Below are 22,336 nucleotides of genomic sequence, written 5' to 3' on the forward strand. Positions count from 1 at the left end.
AAAAGAGGAAGATTTTGTTTCAGTTGGAAAGAGTAGAATCTTTTACTCTGTTTCTAACTCAGGGATGTCCCTGGATTGAAAGTGTTTGATGTAGACAGTGTAGCTATACGTTTAGTTTAAAAGTGTAGAGACAGCTGTCTGTTCAGTGACAATGAGCAGAGGAAGCTCATGTATCGTGTCCCACACTGACCTTGCTCTGGTGGAGTTTGTTGGGGGATGGTGTTGAGGGAGAAAGTGAGGACTGCAGATTCTGGAGATCACAGTCAAAGTGTGTGGCCCTGGAAAAGCACAGCAGGTCATGCAGCATCTGAGGAGCAGGAGAGTCGGTTTCGGGTATAAGCCCTTCATCAGGATTGTGGATTGGGAAAGGGGGCTTAGAGATAAATAGAAGGTTAGGGGTGGGGGCAAGGAAGCTCGGATTGCGATAGATAGATGCCTTGGGGATGGGGGCAAGGCAGCTGGGTTGGTGATGGGTAGATGCAGGTGCGGGGTTTCAGAGAATTTTACATTCACTCTAAAAGGGAAGATGGGGCAGCATGGTGGCACATTGGTTAGCAGTGCACCAGGGACATGGGTTCAATTCCAGTCTCGGGCGACTCTCTGTGTGGGGTTTGCACACTCTCCTTGTGTCTGTGTGGGATTACTCTGGGTGCTCTGGTTGCCTGCCACTGTCTAAAGATGTGCAGGTTCGGTGGATTGGCCATGCAAACTTTCCTCAGGGATATGTAAGTCAGATGCATTAGTGAGGGGACATGTAGAGTAATAGGGGAGTAGGGGAGGGGAATGAGTCTGGGTGGGTTATCTTTCAGAAGGTCAGTGTGGACTTGTTGGGCCAAATGGCCTGTTTCCATTTTGTAGGGATTGTATGATTCTAGATAAAGATGGATAAATCCCTAGGAGCTAATCAGGTGTCCCTTCGATCTCGGAGAAGCTAGGGAAATGATTACTGGGCCCCTTACTGAGATATTTCTATCATTGATAGTTGCAGGTGAGGTGCTGGAAGATTGGAGGTTGGCTAACACATTGTCATGATTTAAGAAAGGTGCTAAGGAAAAGCCAGGGAATATAGACCGGTCAGCCTGACATCAGTGGTGGGCAAGTTGTTGGAGGGAATCCTGAGGGACAGGATTCACATGTATTTGGTAAGCCAAAGACTGATTATGGATAGTTAGCATGGCTTTGTGCGTGGGAAATCATGTCTCATGTACTTGATTGAGTTTTTTGAAGAAGTAACAAAGAGGATTGATGAGGGCAGAGTAGTGGGCATGATTGATATGAACTTCAGTAAGGCATTCAACAAGGTTCCTCATGGATGACTGGTCAGCAAGGTTAGATCTCATAGAATACAGAGATTTGGATACAGAACTGGCTGGAAAGTAGAAAACATAGGGTAGTGGTGGACAATTGCTTTTCAGAGTGGAGGCCTGTGACCAATGGTGTGCCATAAGAATCGATGCTGGGTCCACTACTTTTCATCATTTGAATAGATGATTTGAATGTAAACATAGGAGGTATCGTTAGTAAGTTTGCAGATGACACCAAAATTGGTGGTGTAGTGAGCTGCGGAGGAGATTACCATGATCCAATGTGATTGGGCCATGTCGATTTCACCAGTTTCCTCATTTCCCCTCCTCCCAGCTCTACCCCATCCCATTTATCTTGAGGGCATCCCCTCATTCCTGATGAAGAGCTTGTGCATGAAGCATTGTCTCTCTTGTTCCTCAGATGCTGCCTGACCGGCTGTACCTTTCCAGCAACTCACTTTCTGACTCTGATCCCCAGCATCTGCAGTCCTCACTTTCTCCCAACTGAGCACGTGCACTGAGAAATTGTAAATGCAGTTCAATGTAGATCAGTATGAGGTGTTACTTATTGGGAAGTCACATCAAGGTAGGAGTTTCATGATGAATGTTCGGGCCTTAAGGAGTGTAGTGGAACAGAGGGACCTTGGAGTTCAGGTGTATGGTTCTCTGAAAGTGGAGTCACGGGTAGACAGGGCAGTGAAGGAGGCTTTTGACACACTGGCCTTCATCAGTCAGGGCATTGAGTCGAGATGTTGGGAAGTTATGTTGCAATTATACAGAATGGTGACGAGGCCTGCACTTGGAGTATTGTGTTCAGTTTTGGTCACCTTGCTGTAGGAAAGATGTTATTAAACAGGATAGAGTGCAGAAGGAATTTACAAGGATGTTGCCAGGACTCCGGGTCTGAGTTGGAGTTTTAGATAGATTAGATTACTTACAGTGTGGAAACAGGCCCTTCGGCCCAAAAAGTCCACACCGACCCGCCGAAGCGCAACCCACCCATACCCTTACATTTACCCCTTACCTAACACTACGGGCAATTTAGCATGGCCAATTCACCTGACCTGCACATCTTTGGACTGTGGGAGGAAACCAGACCACCCGGAGGAAACCCACGCAGACACGGGGAGAATGTGCAAACTCCACACAGTCAGTCGCCTGAGGCGGGAATTGAACCCGGGTCTCTGACGCTGTGAGGCAGCAGTGCTAACCATTGTGCCACCGTGCCGCCCACAAATACACAAGCTCAGACGTTTTTCTTCAGAGCAAAGGAGCCTGGGGTGGGAATCTTATGGAAGTGTAAAAGATCAAGAAAGGCATGGATGGGATGAATGTGCTCAGTCTTTTTCCCAGGGTTGAGGAGTCAAGGACTAGAGGGCACCAGTTTAAGGTTAGAGGGGAGAGAATGAAAGGGAATTGAGGGGCAATGATTTCACACGGAGGGAGGTCCGCATATGGAATAGGAAGCGAGCAGAGGTGGTTGAGGCAGGTACATAAACAACGTTCAAAGTGCATTTGGACAAATTCATGGATAGGAAAGGATTAGAAGGCTGTGGGACATGTACAGGGAAATGGGGTTAGTGGGGATGGACATTTTCATAGGCAAGGACCAATTTGCCAAGGGGAGGAGGTTCCACAATTTCCCCACCCTCAATGATGGGGGAACCCAGCACAAAGGATAAGGCTGAAACATTTGCAACAATCTGCAGCCAGTAATCTCCAAAGGGACAATCCATTGTAGTCCCCAGCATCACCGATACCTGTCTTCAGTCAGCACTATTGACTCCATGTGACAAACAGCTGCAGACATTGGATACTGTGACGCCAATGCACCCTGACTAACATTGTGGGAATAAGGTGAAAGAGCTGTGATCCTGAACGTGCCGTGTCCCTATCCATTCTGTTCCAGTACAGCTACAACTGCAGCATCTACCTGGAAATGGAGAAAATTGCCCAGTAGTGTCCTGTTGACAAAAAGTGAGATAAATCCAACCTTGCCAATTACTCCCCCACCAACCAACTCTCAATCACAAGCGAAGTGTTGGAAAGTTTAGTCAACAGTGTTATCAAGGCACATGTCCTCCACACTAAACTGTTCACTGATGCTCAGTCTGTGTTCCACCAGGGCTACCCAGCTCCTGATCTCAGTACAGCTTGGTCAAAATGAGTAAAAGAGCTGAACTTAAGAGGGGAAGTGAAGGTGACTGCTTGAAGACCAAGGCAGAATTTGATTGAACAATTTACCAAGGAGTCCTCGGAAAATTGGACTCAGTGGGATTAGAAAAAGCTCTTTGCTGGTTGGAGTCCTGCCCTGCACAAAGAAAGATGGTTCTGGTTATCAATGTTCAATCACCACATTCCCAGGACATCTCTGCCAGAGTTCCTCAAGGTGCTCTCTTAGACACAACCATGTCAAAGACCTTCCCTCCACCAGAATGTCAGAAGTGGGGATGTTTGCTCATGATTGCCCAATGTTCAGCCCCATTGACAACGTCACAGATACTGAAACAGTCCCTGTTCAAATGCAGCAAGACCTGAACAACATTCACATTCAGAACACACAACTGTCAGGCAATGACCGTCTCCAACAAGGGAAAATCTCACTGTCATACCATGACAGTCTCCATGACATTCCCATTGCTCAATCCCTCACTATTAACATCCTGTGGCTTCTCTGCCTTGGCTGGGATTTGTTGCCTGTCCCTAATTGCCCTCGATTTGATTGGTTTACTCAGCTATTTCAGAATCAGCGATATTGCTGTGGGTCTGGAGTCACATTTAGGCCAGACCAGGTCAAGATGGTAGATTCCCTTCCCTAATGGGAATTGTGATCGATAAAAGATTAGTTTCACAGTCACAATTACTAAGATTAGATATTTGCAAGATAGATAGAACACAAAATTCCATCAGTAACTACAAAGAAATTGGAGACCCCAGCCTCAGATGATTAACCTGACTCACTGAATTCCTGTCTCAGTCACACTACCATTATGCCACTTGTTCCACCCACCTGTAGACAGAAGCCTGAGCCTGAGACAGATGGCTCAGTGATAGCCATCAGTGTCAAGGAACCAGGAGTCCCCTTACTTTACATTTGCCCCTGACTAATGCACCTAACCTAATCATTCCTGAACACAATGGTCCATTTAACATCGCCAGTTAACTTAACCTGCACATCGAGTCATAGAGATGTACAGCTTGGAAACAGATCCTTTGGTTCAACTCATCCATGCTGACCAGATATCCCAACCCAATCTAGTCCCACCTGCCAGCACCCAGCCCATATCCCTCCAAACCCTTCTTATTCATATACACATCCAAATGCCTTTTAAATGTTACAATTGTACCAGTCTCCACCACTTCCTCTGGCAGCTCATTCTATACATGTACTACCCTCTGCGTGGAAACGTTGTCGCTAGGGTCTCCTTTATATCTTTCCCATCTCACCTTAAACCTATGCCCTCTAGTTCTGGACTCCCCACCCCAGGAAAAGACTTTGTTATTTACCCTATCCATGCCCCTCATGATTTTATAAACTTCTATAAGGTCGCTCCAGGGAAAACAGTCCCATCCTATTCAGCCTCTCCCTGTAGCTCAAATCCACCAAAGCTGGCAACATCCTTGTAAATCTTTTCTGAACCCTTTCAAGTTTCACAACATCTTTGCGGTAGGAAGGAGACCAGAATTGCACGCAATATGCCAACAGTGGCCTAACCAATGTCCTGTACAGCCGCAACATGACCTCCCAACTCCTGTACTCAATACTCTGACCAATAAAGGAAAGCATACCAAACGCCTTCTTCACTATCCTATTCTACCGAAGACTCCACTTTCAAGGAGCTATGAACCTGCACTCCAAGGTCTCTGTTCAGCAACACTCCCTAGGACCTTACCATTAAGTGTCTAAGTCCTGTTAAACTTTGCCTTGCCAAAATGCATCACCTCACATTTATCTAAATTAAACTCCATCTGCCACTTCTCAGCCCATTGGCCCATCTGATCAAGATCCCGTTGTAATCTGAGGTAACCCTCTTTGCTGTCCACTACACCTCCAATTTTGGTGTCATCTGCAAACTTACTAACTATACCTCTTATGCTCACATCCAAATCATTTATGTAAATGACAAAAAGTAGAGGACCCACCACCGATCCTTGTGGCACTCCACTGGTCACAGGCCTCCAGTCTGAAAAACAACCCTCCACCACCCTCTGTCTTCTACCTTTGAGCTAGTTCTGTATCTAAATGGCGAGTTCTCCCTGTATTCCATGAGATCTAACTTTGCTAACCAGTCTCCCATGGGGAATCTTGTCAAACACCTCACTGAAGTCCATCTCAATCACATCTACTGCTCTGCCCTCATCAATCCTCTTTGTTACTTCTTCAAAAAACTCAATCAAGTTTGTGAGACATGATTTCCCACGCCCAAAGCCATGTTGACTATTCCTAATCAGTCCTTGCCTTTCCAAATACATGCACGTCCTGTCCCTTAGGATTCCCTCCAACAACTTGCCTATCACCAACGTCAGGCTCACTGGTCTATAGTTCCTTGGCTTGTCCTTACCACCCTTCTTAAACAGTGGCACCACGTTAGCCAACCTTCAGTCTTCCAGCAACTCACCTGTGACTATTGAGGTTACAAGGTGTCCAGCAATCACTTCCCTAGCTTCCCACAAAATTCTCGGGAACACCTGATCAGGTCCTGGTGATTTATCCATTTCAAGACATCCAGCACTTCTTCCTCTGTAATATGGACATTTTTCAAGATGTCACCATCTATTTCCCTATATTCTATATCATCCAAGTCCTTTTCCGCAGTACATACTGATGCAAAATATTCGTTTAGTATCTCCCCGGTCTCCTGCGGCTTCACACAAAGGTCGCCTTGCTGTACTTTGAGGGGCCCAGTTCTCTCCCTAGATACCCTTTTGTCCTTTATGTATTTGTAAAAACCCTTTGGATTCTCCTTAATTCTATTTGCCAAAGCTAGCTCATGTCCCCTTTTTGCCCTCCTGATTTCTCTCAAGTATACTCCTACCACCTTTATACTCTTCTAAGGATTCATTGATCTATCCTGTCTATTCCTGACATATGCTTCCTTCTTTTTCTTAACCAATCCCTCAATTTCTTTAGTCATCCAGCATTCCCTGCACCTACCAGCCTTCCCTTTCACCCTGACAGGAATATACTTTCTCTGGATTCTTGTTATCTCATTTCTGAAGGCTTCCCATTTTCCAGCCGTCCCTTTACCTGCAAACATCTGCCACCAATCGGCTTTTGAAAGTTCTTGCCTAATACTGTCAAAATTGGCCTTTCTCCAATTCAAAACTTCAACATTTAGATATGGTCTCTCCTTTTCCATCACTATTAAAAACTTAATAGAATTATGGTCGCTGGCCCCAAAATGCTCCCCCACTGACACCTCAGTCACCTGCCCTGCCTTATTTCCCAAGAGTAGTCACGTTTTGCAACTTCTCTAGTCGATTCATCGACATAATGAATCAACAGATTTTCTTGTACACACTTCAAAAATTCCTCTCCATCTAAACCCTTAACACTATGACAGTCTCAGTCTATGTTTGGCAAGTTAAAATCCCCTACCATAACTACCCTATTATTCTTACAGATAACTCAGATCTCCTTACAAGTTTGTTTCTCAATTTCCCTCTGACGATTGGGGGGTCTATAATACAATCCCAATGAGGTGATCATCCCTTTCTTATTTCTCAGTTCAACCCAAACAACTTCCCTGGATGTATTCCCAAGAATACCCTCCCAGAGTACAGCTGCAACGATATCCCTCGTCAAAAACATCACTCCCCCTCCTCTCTTGCCTCCCTTCCTGTCACGTTTGTATTGTGGAACTTCAAGCTGCCAGTCCAATCTATCACTGAGGCAGGTTTCTGTAATTGCTATGGTATCTCAGTCCCATGTTCCTAACCACACCCTGAGGTCATCTGCTTTCCTGTTGTTAGTTGTTGTATTGTGGGAGGAAACCCACACAGATGGAGGGAGAACTCCATACAGATCATTGGCCAATGCTGGGATCAAACCCAGGTCCCTGGTGCGATGATGCAGTAATGCTAACCATTGCACGGCTATGCCGCCAGCGAGAATGCAAGAGAAATCTTGGCAGAGTGTGTGGAAACACAGTTCATGTTTTGTGTTGAGTGTGACTATTGAAAGGTTTACAGTATCTCTCCTCCAATGCTGCCAGACCATGTTGTTTTTCCCCAGGATTGTGTGGTTTGCTTCAGATTTACAGGCTGCGCAGTATCTTGCTTTTAGTCCAGAGGGTAAATTCCTTCCAGAGTCTTCAGCGTGTGACAGTACTGTCAATGTAAGAATTATATTTTTTCCTGGTTTTTGACAAGAATCTTGGAGCAAAGGCAGGTAACTGTCTATTAGTAACCAGTGAAGTAAACAGCTTCTGAGGCCTTGGGGTTTGTTTAAGAAATTGGAATAAAAGAAGCAGCCTGAACGGGTGCAGTCCAGCTCTCAGAACCAGAATTAGTAGAGTTAGCTTTCAGTGGTTGTTTTGGAGCCTTGAAATGGAACTTTTTACCCCCCTCAGGGTTAATACCATTCTGACTACTGGTCTCGAGTCAAAACATGTGGTGCTGGAAAAGTACAGCCAGTCAGGCAGCATCTGAGGAACTGGGGAGTCAACATTTCAAGAATAAGCTCAGCATCAGGAATGTGGGAAGAGACACCAAGGCAACAGACAAATGGGAGGGAGGGAGTGGGGCTGGGTGAAAGGTAGCTGGGAATACAACAGTGAGATGAAGGTGGGGGCTGCTGGTGATAGGTGGGAAAGATAGACATGGACAGTTCAGAAAGGACTGTGCTGAGTTAGAAAGTTGGATCTGGGATGGGAGGGGAAGAACACGAGATCAGAACTGGCAAAGTCCACATTGATCTCATCAGGTTGGAGGGTCTGAAAGATCCTAAAGGTGGAAGATGAGGTGTCCTTCCTCCAGTTGTGGGTGGCTAGAATTTGGTAGCAGAAGTAGTCCAGGACTTGCATGTCCTTAGAATAGGAGGGGTAGTTGGAGTGTTCAGCCACAGGGTGGTGGGGTTGGTTGATGGAACCAACTATCAGACCAAAGGGGTAGCCATGGGCACCTGCATGGACCACAGCTATGCCTGCCTCTGTCTGGTACACGGAAGTTACTCTTCCACAGCTACACTGCCACTATTACACATCTTGCCCTCCATTTCATTGATGACTATTGTTAACATGTTGTACTCCCATGTGGAGCAAGAACAGTTCAGTGTTTACTGTGGAGGACAAGATGGAAGGTGGAAAATGGGGAACAAGATGGTGACATCTTGAAAAATTTCAAGATTAAAGAGCAGGTAGTCCTAGATGGCTTAAACTACATCCCCTGTTCTAGATGAGTGAGCACAGTCGAACAAATTCACCTCAAAGAATAGAACAAGAGTAATCAATATTCCAAATGGGGTTCTCAACATTTGACTGAGCAGATACCTTTCTGGACATTTAGTTTGATGATTTAGGGACAGGATAACATTCAGCCCATCAGTTTGAAAACTGAATACTGTAGATTTCAGTATTCCGAGGGAAAACAGGACACTGACAACAGGACTGGCCACACACCGGGAGATGGTAACATTGGGAACGCACCTGGACACTGCTGAAGAGAATCTAAACAGACTAGAAACACCAGCTGTTCCTCCCTCAGACACTGCCACATCTGAGCAGTTCTTCCAGCACATTCTGCAAACAGTGATTTAATCAGAATGGAAAGCCCCTTTCCAAGGTGGTCATCAATCCCCTGTACTCCCTGAAAGCAGCAAACATATCTTCCATAACACAATCAATCAGAAAGCTCAGTTCAGGGATTGGAGAGGCTCAACTCAGGGATTGTACCCAGGGATGGTTTAAACTAAGAATGATGAAACAAACCAGGTCCAGAGAGAAGACACCATGAATCACTGCTTTATTGACTATTCCAATCACCAGTTGATGGGTGTTTGCTTGTGTCTCCTGTACAGGAACAAGGCCAGCAATGAAGCAGAGATCAGACAGACAGCTGTCACAGTCAGGACCACCATCAAAACCAGCTCTGACTCCACACCTACAAAACAAGGAGAAACCAATGGTTACAGAGGGAAAACAGGGACAGAAAGGGAAACTAGCAGGCAGCCAACTCACCGCTTGGAGACCTCTCCTGCAACTTTCTGTCACCCTCAGTCAGGGGCTGAGTTGGCAGGTTGGTCAGCTCAGTATCCAGGATGATCAGGGGGCCAAGTGAGGCCTCCCCCTCCCACTTCAATCCAGCTTCACTCTCTGAAACATCAAACAGCCCAGTCAAGGAAGGGAGGGGGGTGAGGGGAGATCCCCAACATCTAGAGGGTCACTGTCCTACCAGGTTCAGCACCAAGGTCTCTCCTTCCTCTGAAAGGGATCAGGATCTCTCTTGTGCTCCCACAATTCCCCACATGGCAACAGGCACAAATGTCACTGTCTGACTCCTCCAATGGGGTCCAACTAAACAAGAGAAACAGCCCATCAACCACATGGTGCATCACCTCTCCCAACAACATCCCTGAGGGACAGGGAGAGGGAACTTACATATTCTGCAGCTTCTGGAAAGTACAAGCTTTATTCCTGGAATCTCCCTGATCCACTGCAGCAACTCTCAGGTGACAGGTGATGAACATCTGAGGGACACAGAACAAGTCAGTGTTTAGTGACTCCCTCTCCAGGGTGGAGAAGCACATCAGCAGCTTCATCTTACCAAGGATCGCTCATCTCCATAGAAACGGAAGGCATCCAGGTCAAACCGGAGCTTGTCTGGCTCCCGCCCGTCTCTCGGCAACACAAAGGTTGAAAAGGAGTCCTCAGCTTTGCTGTCCAGGAGGCAACTGCAGATGGACAAAGGGCCATGAAGTGAATGGAGTGAAGTCATTGAGGTGGGAGCAGCTGGAGAAAGCAGAGATCCTTACCCATTGTAGTCAATGATGCTGTATCTCGGGGTGGAGTCCTTGTCTGGGCTCAGTGTAGCTACACAGCGATCAATGTACAGCTTCAGGGGCACATGGTTGGCCATTGAAACAGATGCCTCAATGTGAATGAGGTCTCCCAGGGAGTAGACAGTGGAAGTGCGCTCTGTCAGCCAGTCACCTGAAGTACAGCGAGACAAGGGTTGGAGCCAGTGGGTACAACTCAGAGAGAGACACCAGGAGATCCCTCCCCAGCCACCCATCACATACCATTCATTAGACGCAGGGAAAATGACAGATGCCCTTCTCCAGACCTGGTGGAGCTGAACGGGATCCAGGTGGGCTTGATGGGATTGCTGCTCACATTGCCCTTCCTGGGGGAGGGAGACAGGGCAGCCATTTTAGGACAGTGTCAGACAACAGCAGGGGATCGTACTGACAATCAAGTAAAGAGTCTCACCTCAAATAACGACATTCAATGGGAACAACAGCACCATTGGTTCTCACAATGACAGATCCAGGATAGTTTGGGATGTGGGTCAGGTGGGTTGTGTAGACCAGGAAATCTTCAGTCATCTGTAAGACACCAGGTTAAAGAATGAGAGGCTGATCTGAAATGAGAAAGATCTACAGTGTTTACAATGACACCGTCCCATTGTGACAAGTCTTTAGGGAGCGCGACAGGCTCAGGGCCAGGAGACTGCTTTCCCACACCAAGCTGGAGAGACCAGTATTCAAGTGCAAGAGTTCAGGGGTTAGTCATTTAGGATCAACTTAATGTATTACATAATGCCAAATATCAGGATGGGAATTCCTGATGCGAATGTTGGTTAAAGAGATGTGTTGGGCTCCCAGGCAGAGTTAGAGATAAATATTGATGGAACAGGGACATGGTGGTTAGCACTGCTGCCTCACAGCACCAGAGACCCAGGTTCAATTCCCACCTCAGGCAACTGAGTTTGCTCCTTCTCCCTGTGTCTGCGTGGGTTTCCTCCCACAATCCCAAAAATGTGCAGGTTAGGTGAATTGGCCATGCTAAATTGCCCCAAATGTTAGGTGAAGGGGTAAATGTAGGGGAATGGGTCTGGGTACGTCACCCTTCAACATGGACTTGTTGGGCCCAAGGGCCTGTTTCCACACTAAGTAATCTAATTTTAAAAAATGGTGATTGTTAACACAGGAACAAGGCTGCAGGGATCTTTCCGACATCAACTCTCGATGTTATCAGGAAACCTCCAGATTGTGAGCAGAGATTGCTAGCAGAATACCGAGAGATTAATAGCAAGGAGACAAGATTAGAGGAAACAACAATTTACTAGTATTAAATAAAAGACTTTCCAACAGGTCAAATGTAGAGCTCAAGGAGGAGAGTCAGTTTATTCATAAACTAGCCCCCAGTGGGAGGGAATCAAGTCAATTTGTCTTGTGGGAATGGAACTACTTTCCCCTCAAACTAGCCACAGGCCATGCTGCGATGAGTTATGTTCCTGTGACCTCACTATTGGAGAAGAGAGTCCCTATCACAAAACGAAATCACACTTTAGAAGGTCACAACTAAACTTGGAGAATGTTCATAGTATCAAAACATCACCCACAAATCACCACATGATACCCAATTCATACTGACAAAACATACATTGTAACAGAACAACTCCTGTAATCAGGGGATTCCAAACCAATGAGAATGGGAGCACAAGGCTAGAGATAGAGAACAGTTCAGGCACAGACAATCCAGGAGAGGAACCTGGACTGAGGATTTGAGAAAGCAGGAGAATGGTCCTTCTCAAGATTAATGGTCTCTCAGCCAGGAACCTTCTGCAGCCCAAGCTTCCAACAAGTTTAAACAACCCCCATTACCTGCAATCTGCTGCCGCACTCATGCAGCCCATAGTCAAAGAGGACAGTCTGGTTCTCAGGGAACACTCTGGTTGGACGACAACCTGCTCTCCCCAGGGTCAGGTCAGCAGCTTTAACCAGGTGCCTGGTTCCAAATAAATCCAGCTGGGCCCTAACCAGCAGGTTGTGCTCTCCACACTGCACCATCACAGTCTGCAGTGGGGACACACTCCCAACCTCAGACATTCGGAAACTAGAACCAATGGGACCCCCATGAGGAGGCACTCTCTCAGGAACAGGGCTGGCTCTCACTATTGTCCATGGAAAGCTCTGGCTCAGAAACTGTTGCCATGTTTCAGAGCAACAAACAGCTCCAACTAACACCAACAGAGGGAACAAACCCCTCACTACACAATCACCCATGATCCTAAACAACTCAACCATCCCCCCACACCCCCAACCAGCTCCTTTTATACACACAACCTGCACTCACCTGACACCAATGTGACCAGACGCTGCAACATTGAACCAATCAACCAGCCCCAATCTCTACAATTTCCACCAATGACTGAACTCATTGAGTTATTATCAGGAGGGCCTATTTCATTTGGATCAATAGGAGTGGCTGTGAGCTGCTGTGCTGTCACCTGACTGAATTCAGCTCCACAAGGTCTCATGGTGAAGGCCCCATGGATAGAGGTGGGCGCCGCAGGGAGTGGAGTGCATCATTTCTCCCTCCAATTCTATTTTGATTTAGTCCCTACCCTCCCCTTCACTGTTTTGATCACACAGCACTGCCCACTGATGTGAAGGGCAGTGTTTGTCACTGGCCACCCAGGTGTTTTCCTATCATCCTGGTGGTGGAAATTGAATAAAGATTCGTGCACTTTGTGTCTTACACTGTGTCTCACACCTGCGCACACACACACCATGGGTGCTGAGGATAAAATAAGCACTACCGCACTTAGGTGGTAGTGTGGGGTTAAAAAAAGAAAGGGGGGAGGAAAAAAAAATACACAGGAGAGAGCACTTTGAGTCTAAGAAAAAGAAAAAGAAAAAAAAGAAAAAGAAAAAAAAAACACAGGAGGGAGCACATTGTGAAAAAAAAGGCCCCATGGATACAAATAGCTCATTGATCCAGGGGGGTGTCTGCTGGGTCCTGCCTCCCTCCCTCACCCGAGGGACTGATAGTGAGACCCACGGAGAGATTGTCTGAGGATGGGGTTTGGGTAGAACAAAGGGAATGACCTTATACTACACCTCCCCCTGGAAGTGTTTGATGGAGTCAATATGGAAGATGCATTATTCTGTATGTTAACTTGTCATGTCGCTGTCTGGGGAGTGTTTGATCGGGACAATGCAGGGAGAGCTTTACTTTCACTTTCCTTTTCATTCATAGACTCGAGGCAGTTTTACTCTGTATTTCACCGCGTGCTGTCTCTGTCCTGGGAACCTTTGATGGGGACAGCTTTCCTTCCAGTTTTCAAGATAAGAGGAAGATTTTGTTTCAGTTGGAAAGAGTAGAATCTTTTACTCTGTTTCTAACTCAGGGATGTCCCTGGATTGAAAGTGTTTGATGTAGACAGTGTAGCTGTACGTTTAGTTTAAAAGTGTAGAGACAGCTGTCTGTTCAGTGACAATGAGCAGAGGAAGCTCATGTATCGTGTCCCACACTGACCTTGCTCTGGTGGAGTTTGTTGGGGGATGGTGTTGAGGGAGAAAGTGAGGACTGCAGATTCTGGAGGTCACAGTCAAAGTGTGTGGCCCTGGAAAAGCACAGCAGGTCATGCAGCATCTGAGGAGCAGGAGAGTCGGTTTCGGGTATAAGCCCTTCATCAGGATTGTGGATTGGGAAAGGGGGCTTAGAGATAAATAGAAGGTTAGGGGTGGGGGCAAGGAAGCTCGGATTGCGATAGATAGATGCCTTTGGGGATGGGGGCAAGGCAGCTGGGTTGGTGATAGGTAGATGCAGGTGCGGGGTGTTCAGAGAATTTTACATTCACTCTAAAAGGGAAGATGGGGCAGCATGGTGGCACATTGGTTAGCAGTGCACCAGGGACATGGGTTCAATTCCAGTCTCGGGCGACTCTCCGTGTGGAGTTTGCACACTCTCCTTGTGTCTGTGTGGGATTACTCTGGGTGCTCTGGTTTCCTGCCACTGTCTAAAGATGTGCAGGTTCGGTGGATTGGCCATGCAAACTTTCCTCAGGGATGTGTAAGTTAGATGCATTAGTGAGGCGACATGTAGAGTAATAGGGGAGTAGGGGAGGGGAATGAGTCTGGGTGGGTTATCTTTCAGAAGGTCAGTGTGGACTTGTTGGGCCAAATGGCCTGTTTCCATTTTGTAGGGATTGTATGATTCTAGATAAAGATGGATAAATCCCTAGGAGCTAATCAGGTGTCCCTTCGATCTCGGAGAAGCTGTGGAAATGATTACTGGGCCCCTTACTGAGATATTTCTATCATTGATAGTTGCAGGTGAGGTGCTGGAAGATTGGAGGTTGGCTAACACATTGTCATGATTTAAGAAAGGTGCTAAGGAAAAGCCAGGGAATATAGACCGGTCAGCCTGACATCAGTGGTGGGCAAGTTGTTGGAGGGAATCCCGAGGGACAGGATTCACATGTATTTGGTAAGCCAAAGACTGATTATGGATAGTTAGCATGGCTTTGTGCGTGGGAAATCATGTCTCATGTACTTGATTGAGTTTTCTGAAGAAGTAACAAAGAGGATTGATGAGGGCAGAGTAGTGGGCATGATTGATATGAATTTCAGTAAGGCATTCAACAAGGTTCCTCATGGATGACTGGTCAGCAAGGTTAGATCTCATAGAATACAGAGATTTGGATACAGAACTGGCTGGAAAGTAGAAAACATAGGGTAGTGGTAGTCGATTGCTTTTCAGAGTGGAGCTCTGTGACGAATGGTGTGCCATAAGAATCGATGCTGGGTCCACTACTTTTCATCATTTGTATAAATGATTTGAATGTAAACATAGGAGGTATCGTTAGTAAGTTTGCAGATGACACCAAAATTGGAGGTGTAGTGGACAACAAAGAGGGTTACCTCAGATTACAACGGGATCTTGATCAGATGGGCCAATGGGCTGAGAAGTGGCAGATGGAGTTTAATTTAGATAAATGTGAGGTGATGCATTTTGGCAAAGCAAATTTTAACAGGACTTAGACACTTAATGGTAAGGTCCGATGGAGTGTTGCTGAACAGAGACCATGTAGTGCAGGTTCATAGCTCCTTGAAAGTGGAGTCTTCGGTAGAATAGGATAGTGAAGAAGGCATTTGGTATGCTTTCCTTTATTGGTGATAGTATTGAGTACAGGAGTTGGGAGATCATGTTGCGGCTGTACAGGACATTGGTTAGGCCACTGTTGGAATATTGCGTGCAATTCTGGTCTCCTTCCTACCGCAAAGATGTTGTGAAACTTGAAAGGGTTCAGAAAAGATTTACAAGGATGTTGCCAGCTTTGGTGGATTTGAGCTGCAGGGAGAGGCTGAATAGGATGGGACTGTTTTCCCTGGAGCGACCTTATAGAAGTTTATAAAATCATGAGGGGCATGGATAGGGTAAATAGACAAAGTCTTCTCCTGGGGTGGGGAGTCCAGAACTAGAAGGCATAGGTTTAGGGTGAGAGGGGAAAGATATAAAGGAGACCCTAGCGACAACGTTTCCACGCAGAGGGTAGTACGTGTATGGAATGAGCTGCCAGAGGAAGTGGTGGAGACTGGTACAATTGTAACATTTAAAAGGCATTTGGATGTGTATATGAATAAGAAGGGTTTGGAGGGATATGGGCTGGGTGCTGGCAGGTGGGACTAGATTGGGTTGGGATATCTGGTCAGCATGGATGAGTTGGACCGAAGGATCTGTTTCCAAGCTGTACATCTCTATGGCTCTATGTGCAGGTTAAGTTAACTGGCTATGCTAAATGGACCATTGTGTTCAGGGATGATTAGGTTAGGTGCAGTAGTCAGGGGTAAATGGAAAGTAAGGCGATGGGTCTGGGTGGCTTACTTTTCAGAGGGTCAGTATGGACTTATTGGACTGAACGGCCTGTTTCCACACTGCAGGGATTCTATGTTAATTAAACTCCTGATTCCGTGACACTAATGGCTATCACTGAGCTATCTGTCTCAGGCTCAGGCTTCTGTCTACAGATGGGTGGAACAAGTGGCATAATGGTAGTGTTACTGAGACAGGAATTCAGTGGGTCAGGTTAATCATCTGAGGCTGGGGCTCAAATCTCATTGTAGTCACTGATGGAATTTTGTGTTCTATCTTTTTTGCGAATATCTAATCTTAGTAATTGTGACTGTGAAACTAATCTTTTATTATTCACAATTCCCATTAGGGAAGGGAATCTACCATCTTGACATGGTCTGGCCGAAATGTGACTCCAGACCCACAGCAATATCGCTGATTCTGAAATAGCTGAGTAAACCAATCAAATCAAGGGCAATTAGGGACAGGCAACAAATCCCAGCCGAGGCAGAGAAGCCACAGGATGTTTAATAGTGAGGGATTGTGCAATGGGAATGTCATGGAGACTGTCATGGTATGACAGTGAGATTTTCCCTTGTTGGAGACGGTCATTGCCTGACAGTTGTGTGTTCTGAATGAGAATGTTGTTCAGGTCTTGCTGCATTTGAACAGGGACTGTTTCAGTATCTGTGACGTTGTCAATGGGGCTGAACAATGGGCAATCATGAGCAAACATCCCCACTTCTGACATTCTGATGGAGGGAAGGTCTTTGATGGAGCAGTTGACATGGTTGTTTCTAAGAGAGTACCTTGAGGAACTCTGGCAGAGATGTCCTGGGAATGTGGTGATTGAACATTGATAACCAGAACCATCTTTCTTTGTGCAGGGCAGGACTCCAACCAGCAAAGAGCTTTTTCTAATCCCACTGAGTCCAATTTTCTGAGGACTCCTTGGTAAATTGTTCAATGAAATTCTGCCTTGGTCTTCAAGCAGTCACCTTCACTTCCCCTCTTAAGTTCAGCTCTTTTACTCATTTTGACCAAGCTGTACTGAGATCAGGAGCTGGGTAGCCCTGGTGGAACACAGACTGAGCATCAGTGAACAGTTTAGTGTGGAGGACATGTGCCTTGATAACACTGTTGACAAAACTTTCCAACACTTCGCTTGTGATTGAGAGTGGATTGGTGGGGGAGTAATTGGCAAGGTTGGATTTATCCCACATTTTGTCAACAGGACACTACTGGGCAATCTTCTCCATTTCCAGGTAGATGCTGCAGTTGTAGCTGTACTGGAACAATGCATAGGGACACGGCACGTTCAGGATAACAGCTCTTTTCACCTTATTCCCACAATGTTAGTCAGGGTGCATTGGCGTCACAGTATCCAATGTCTGCAGCTGTTTGTCACATGGAGTCAATAGTGCTGACTGAAGACAGGTATCGGTGATGCTGGGGACTACAATGGATTGGCCCTTTGGAGATTACTGGCTGCAGGTTGTTGCAAATGTTTCAGCCTTATCCTTTGTGCTGGGTTCCCCCATCATTGAGGGTGGGGAAATTGTGGAACCTACTCCCCTTGGCAAATTGGTCCTTGCCTATGAAAATGTCCATCCCCACGAACCCCATTTCCCTGTACATGTCCCACAGCCTTCTAATCCTTTCCTATCCATGAATTTGTCCAAATGCACTTTGAACGTTGTTTATGTACCTGCCTCAACCACCTCTGCTGGCTTCCTATTCCATATGCGGACCTCCCTCTGTGTGAAATCATTGCCCCTCAATTCCCTTTCATTCTCTCCCCTCTAACCTTAAACTGGTGCCCTCTAGTCCTTGACTCCTCAACCCCGGGAAAAAGACTGAGCACATTCATCCCATCCATGCCTTTCTTGATCTTTTACACTTCCATAAGATTCCCACCCCAGGCTCCTTTGCTCTAAAGAAAAACGTCTGAGCTTTTGTAACCTCTCACTCCAACTCAGACCCGGAGTCCTGGCAACATCCTTGTAAATTCCTTCTGCACTCTATCCTGTTTAATAACATCTTTCCTACAGCAAGGTGACCAAAACTGAACACAATACTCCAAGTGCAGGCCTCGTCACCATTCTGTATAATTGCAACATAACTTCCCAACATCTCTACTCAATGCCCTGACTGATGAAGGCCAGTGTGTCAAAAGCCTCCTTCACTGCCCTGTCTACCCGTGACTCCACTTTCAGAGAACCATACACCTGAACTCCAAGGTCCCTCTGTTCCACTACACTCCTTAAGGCCCGAACATTCATCATGAAACTCCTACCTTGATGTGACTTCCCAATACGTAACACCTCATACTGATCTACATTGAACTCCATTTACAATTTCTCGGTGCACGTGCTCAGTTGGGAGAAAGTGAGGACTGCAGATGCTGGAGATCAGAGTCAGAAAGTGAGTTGCTGGAAAGGTACAGCCGGTCAGGCAGCATCTGAGGAACAAGAGAGACAATGCTTCATGCACAAGCTCTTCATCAGGAATGAGGGGATGCCCTCAAGATAAATGGGATGGGGTAGAGCTGGGAGGAGGGGAAATGAGGAAACTGGTGAAATCGACATGGCCCAATCACATTGGATCATGGTAACCTCCTCCGCAGCTCACTACACCACCAATTTTGGTGTCATCTGCAAACTTACTAACGATACCTCCTATGTTCACATTCAAATCATTTATATAAAAATGACAAAAAGTAGAGGACCCACCACTGATCCTTGTGGCACTCCACTGGTCACAGGCCGCCAGTCTGAAAAACAACGCTCCACCACCCTCTGTCTTCTACCTTTGAGCCAGTTCTGTATCCAAATGGCGAGTTCTCCCTGTATTCCATGAGATCTAACTTTGCTAACCAGTCTCCCATGGGGAATCTTGTCAAACACCTCACTGAAGTCCATCTCAATCACATCTACTGCTCTGCCCTCATCAATCCTCTTTGTTACTTCTTCAAAAAACTCAATCAAGTTTGTGAGACATGATTCCCCACGCACAAAGCCATGTTGACTATTCCTAATCAGTCCTTGCCTTTCCAAATACATGTACGTCCTGTCCCTTAGGATTCCCTCCAACAACTTGCCTACCACCAACGTCAGGCTCACTGGTCTATAGTTCCTTGGCTTGTCCTTACCACCCTTCTTAAACAGTGGCACCACGTTAGCCAACCTTCAGTCTTCCAGCAACTCACCTGTGACTATTGAGGTTACAAGGTGTCCAGCAATCACTTCCCTAGCTTCCCACAAAATTCTGGGGAACACCTGATCAGGTCCTGGTGATTTATCCATTTCAAGACATCCAGCACTTCTTCCTCTGTAATATGGACATTTTTCAAGATGTCACCATCTATTTCCCTATATTCTATATCATCCAAGTCCTTTTCCACAGTACATACTGATGCAAAATATTCGTTTAGTATCTCCCCGGTCTCCTGCGGCTCCACACAAAGGTCGCCTTGCTGTACTTTGAGGGGCCCAGTTCTCTCCCTAGATACCCTTTTGTCCTTTATGTATTTGTAAAAACTCTTTGGATTCTCCTTAATTCTATTTGCCAAAGCTAGCTCATGTCGCCTTTTTGCCCTCCTGATTTCTCTCTTAAGTATATTCCTACCACCTTTATACTCTTCTAAGGATTCATTGATCTATCCTGTCTATTCCTGACATATGCTTCCTTCTTTTTCTTAACCAAACCCTCAATTTCTTTAGTCATCCAGCATTCCCTACACCTACCAGCCTTCCCTTTCACCCTGACAGGAATATACTTTCTCTGGATTCGTGTTATCTCATTTCTGAAGGCTTCCCATTTTCCAGCCGTCCCTTTACCTGCAAAAATCTGCCCCCAATCGGCTTTTGAAAGTTCTTGCCTAATACCGTCAAAATTGGCCTTTCTCCAATTTAGAACTTCAACATTTAGATATGGTCTATCCTTTTCTATCACTATTAAAAACTTAATAGAATTATCGTCGCTGGCCCCAAAATGCTCCCCCACTGACACCTCAGTCACCTGCCCTGCCTTATTTCCCAAGAGTAGTCACGTTTTGCAACTTCTCTAGTCGGTTCATCGACATAATGAATCAACAAATTTTCTTGTACACACTTCAAAAATTTCTCTCCATCTAAACCCTTAACACTATGACAGTCTCAGTCTATGTTTGGCAAGTTAAGATCCCCTACCATAACTACCCTATTATTCTTACAGATAACTCAGATCTCCTTACAAGTTTGTTTCTCAATTTCCCTCTGACTATTGGGGGGGTCTATAATACAATCCCAATGAGGTGATCATCCCTTTCTTATTTCTCAGTTCAACCCAAACAACTTCCGTGGATGTATTCCCAAGAATACCCTCCCAGAGTACAGCTGCAACGATATCCCTCGTCAAAAACATCACTCCCCCTCCTCTCTTGCCTCCCTTCCTGTCACGTTTGTATTGTGGAACTTCAAGCTGCCAGTCCAATCTATCACAGGCAGGTTTCTGTAATTGCTATGGTATCCCAGTCCCAAGTTCCTAACCACACCTTGAGGTCATCTGCTTTCCTGTTGTTAGTTGTTGTATTGTGGGAGGAAACCCAGACAGATGGAGGGAGAACTCCACACAGATCATTGGCCAATGCGGGGATCGAACCCAGGTCCCTGGTGCGATGATGCAGTAATGCTAACCACTGCACTGCTATGCCGCCAGCGAGAATGCAAGAGAATGTGTTGTGACTTTTGTAAGGTTCACAGTATCTCCTGAAGAAGGGCCTGTGCCCAAAACGTCGAATCTCCTGTTCCCTGGATGCTGCCTGACCTGCTGCGCTGTTCCAGCAATAAAGTTTCAATTTACAGTATCTCCTCCAATGCTGCCAGACCACTTTGTTTTTCCCCAGGATTGTGTGGTTTGCTTCAGATTTACAGGCTACACAGTATCTTGCTTTTAGTCCAGAGGGTAAATTCCATCCAGGGTCTCCAGCATGTGACAGTACTGTCAATGTAAGAATTATATTTTGTCCTGGTTTTTGAAAAGAAACTTGGAGGCAAAAGCAGGTAACTGTCTATTAGTAACCAGCGAAGTAAACAGCTTATGAGGCCTTGGGGTTTGTTTAAGAAATTGGAATAAAAGCAGCAGCCTGAACGGGTGCAGTCCAGCTCGCAGAACCAGAATTAGTAGAGTTAGCTTTCAGTGGTTGTTTTGGAGCTTTGAAATGGAACTTATTTACACCCCTCTCCGGGTTTATGCCATTATGACTACTGGTCGAGTCAAACCATGTGGTGCTGGAAAAGTACAGCCAGTCAGGCAGCATCTGAGGAACAGGGGAGTCAACATTTCAAGAATAAGCTCAGCATCAGGAATGTGGGAGGAGACTCCAAGGCAACAGACAGATAAGTGGGAGGGAGTGGGGCTGGGTGAAAGGTAGCTGGGAATACAACAGGGAGATGAAGGTGGGGGCTGCTGGTGATAGGTGGGAAAGATGATAGACATGTTGGACAGTTCAGAAAGGACTGTGCTGAGTTAGAAAGTTGGATCTGGGATGGGAGGGGAAGAACACGAGATCAGAACTGGCAAAGACCACATTGATCTCATCAGGTTGGAGGGTCCGAAAGATCCTAAAGGTGGAAGATGAGGTGTCCTTCCTCCAGTTGTGGGTGGCTAGAATTTGGTATCAGAAGCAGTCCAGGACTTGCAGGTCCTTAGAATAGGAGGGGCAGGGGGATCCAAGATGGCGGCGATCCAGTAAGACTGAGTCTATAGTGCTCCTCCCAAGACTTGGGCACAGTGGGTCACCTACCCCCTACCAAGCTCACCAAATCATTTATAAATCATTTATAATAGTTTAGTAACTGAATTAGTGGTGTAATATTATATTTAAGCAACTCTATCCTAAGTTAAAATGACTAAAGGGAAGGGAGCCCGCAGCTCTCAGCAAGCAGGAACCCCTCCCCCACACGCTCCAGCTGCAGCAGAGGCGTCCACAGCCGCCCCGGGGGACTTACCAACAGTAACAAGCCTTGCAGAAATGCTTTCCAAGCTTGACTCGAAGATTGATGCCTTTATCGTCGAATCCAGGAATCGTTGGGAGTCGCTCTCGGCCGCGCTGCAGAAGCACGACCGTGAAATTGAAGAAATTCAACGCCGAGTCGGAGGGGCGGAGCTAAAGGCCGCGACCTCGGAGACAACCGCTCAATCGGCCGTGGATCAGGTCCGGACTCTCGAGCAGCGAGTCCGGACCTTGGA

At 46.3% G+C, this 22,336-nt stretch overlaps 1 pseudogene; it reads right to left on the reverse strand.

Moving 5' to 3' along the window:
* Positions 1-10,049: 10,049 nt before the first annotated feature.
* On the reverse strand, positions 10,050-22,336 carry LOC148138657 (zona pellucida sperm-binding protein 3-like; annotated as a pseudogene).

This window comes from Chiloscyllium plagiosum, unplaced genomic scaffold (assembly GCF_037043375.1).
Source record: "Chiloscyllium plagiosum isolate Xiang-an unplaced genomic scaffold, Cpla_swu_hap1 HiC_scaffold_39, whole genome shotgun sequence".
Taxonomy (NCBI): Eukaryota; Metazoa; Chordata; class Chondrichthyes; order Orectolobiformes; family Hemiscylliidae; genus Chiloscyllium; species Chiloscyllium plagiosum.